The following is a 2008-nucleotide window of genomic DNA, read 5'->3' on the forward strand; positions in this document are numbered from 1 at the left end:
TTATTCATCTTTTTTAAATCAAATAAAACAATCACCATCTGTAAAGTAGCTTGTGCCATAGACTGCCTTCAATTAAAAAATGACGATAAACTCATTGCCTTCATTTCACACTTCTTTTATTGTTTCACATGCTCATTTTATCTGTAGTTGTTTTTCACAAATGTCCTTGCTTGGGTTTTTTTCCACACAATAGCACACAATTGCAGTGTCTCAAGATGTCAACCATCAACATAACAGAGAAAAGCATGGTAAATGCAAGCCTTGCACATCAGCAAATAGATACAAATGGCAAATAAAAGTGACAGGCCTCAGTTACAGACATGTTACTCTTTACATCAAATTAAGGTAGCCTGTGATCCAACAAATTAATACAAATAAATTAAAAAACATGAAACTCACAAGACTGAGATACTCACATTTGGCTAATGGGAGAACTTAAATTTCCCCGCCGACAATATCTTTTTAACATCAGCTTTGACAGGTGACAGGCTTATGCGCAAGCAGTCCTCCAAAGACTGGTTTGACAGTTGGTTCCTCTCATGCGTTTTTACAGACTTCATTTTTGAGAAGCAGCTTCCCAGGTGTATGTTGATCCTAACATGGTGAGCACATATATGGCCAATGTCTTCAGTGTGTCATACTCACACACCCAAAAAGCGCTCAAGCTTTTAGTACCACGGAGAGCAGCCTTCATGTCACCAGTGGCCTGGATGTCAATTAGTTCCCTTTGAATAGCCGCCTTGTCCAGTGGCTTCACTTTCCTCACATTAGCAGAGAATTCTCCACCTGGGCTGATAGTGAACGGGTCATGTATGAATCCAATGACATCCCTGGAAATGGCAGGGAGTCATCAAATCTGGCAGAGAAAATTTCCCTAAGCTGTGTAATAAATTTCTTCATCTTCTCTGTGACCTTGCTGTCACCCACTGTCTTGCTGAAGTGTAGCAGCCTCCCTGACAACAAATCTGCATGGAAAAAATCAAGTTTGTTTCCAAAGGCATCAAGTTTTTCCACCATATCCACCATGTTTTTTTCTTTCCCCTGTAGTTGTAGATTGAGTGCGTTCAAATGGGAAATTATGTCCATGAAAAATGCAACGTTGCACATGTACTCTTGGTTTTGCGTGATGCGCAGGTTGATTGACTTTGCTTTAAAAAATCCACAACTTGATCCCTGAGTTCAACAAAGCGCTCCAGGGCTTTGCCCTTATTGAGCCAGTGCATGTTATTGTGGAGTAAGAGGTCATCATAAGAGGCTTCAGATTCCTTCTCAAATTTTTGGAACAAACAGTGCTGTGGGCTTGAATTCCCTCTGATGAAGTTAATTATTTTTATTGTTTTGTCCATAACCTCTTTAAGATTGCCACTTAGTTTTGCACACAGCACGCTTTAATGAATGAGACAATGAAGTGTGTTAATGCTGGGAGCAACAGTCTTAATTCTGTTCACTAGTTCCGTTTTTGCCAATCATGGCAGGAGCACCATCTGTGACAACCAGTTTGACTTTTTCAAATGACAATTTATGCTTATGAAATAGCTCCTCCAGCTTACCAAAGATAATAGCACCTGTGGTACTGCCCTCCAGTGGAATCAAGGCCAGCAGCTCTTCTCTAACATCTGTGCCATCAAAATACCTGATGAAAATGCACATCTGGGAAATGTCAGTATTGTCCTCCGTATCGGTAAATGGCTTGTTATGCCTGGGGAGTACCCAGGCAGCCTAGAGAGACACACTTGTTGCCCTCTCTTGTTCAGATAACTGCTCTGCCTGCTCAGGATATGACTCCTTGAAACTTGCATGCTTTGTGTTGTGGTGATGTTATGCCCCTGAAAACGGGGAGAAATAATCACGAGAATGATTAAGAGTGGTGTTTCCTCAGTAACAACGTTTACTGCAATCATAGAAAATATATACATACAATTTCCAATTAAACATTTACACTACAGGTCAGATGCAGTAGCATATATTACATATTCTTTTTCAATCACAACAAAAATGAATTTCTTAG

The 2008-nt window shown here is 40.1% G+C and overlaps 1 pseudogene; it reads right to left on the bottom strand.

Annotated features, from left to right (window-relative positions):
* Positions 1 to 422: 422 nt before the first annotated feature.
* LOC144464330 (protein FAM200A-like) lies at positions 423 to 1346 on the bottom strand (annotated as a pseudogene).
* Positions 1347 to 2008: the final 662 nt, after the last annotated feature.

The sequence above is a fragment of the Epinephelus lanceolatus genome, chromosome 9 (genome assembly GCF_041903045.1).
Source record: "Epinephelus lanceolatus isolate andai-2023 chromosome 9, ASM4190304v1, whole genome shotgun sequence".
Taxonomy (NCBI): domain Eukaryota; kingdom Metazoa; phylum Chordata; class Actinopteri; order Perciformes; family Serranidae; genus Epinephelus; species Epinephelus lanceolatus.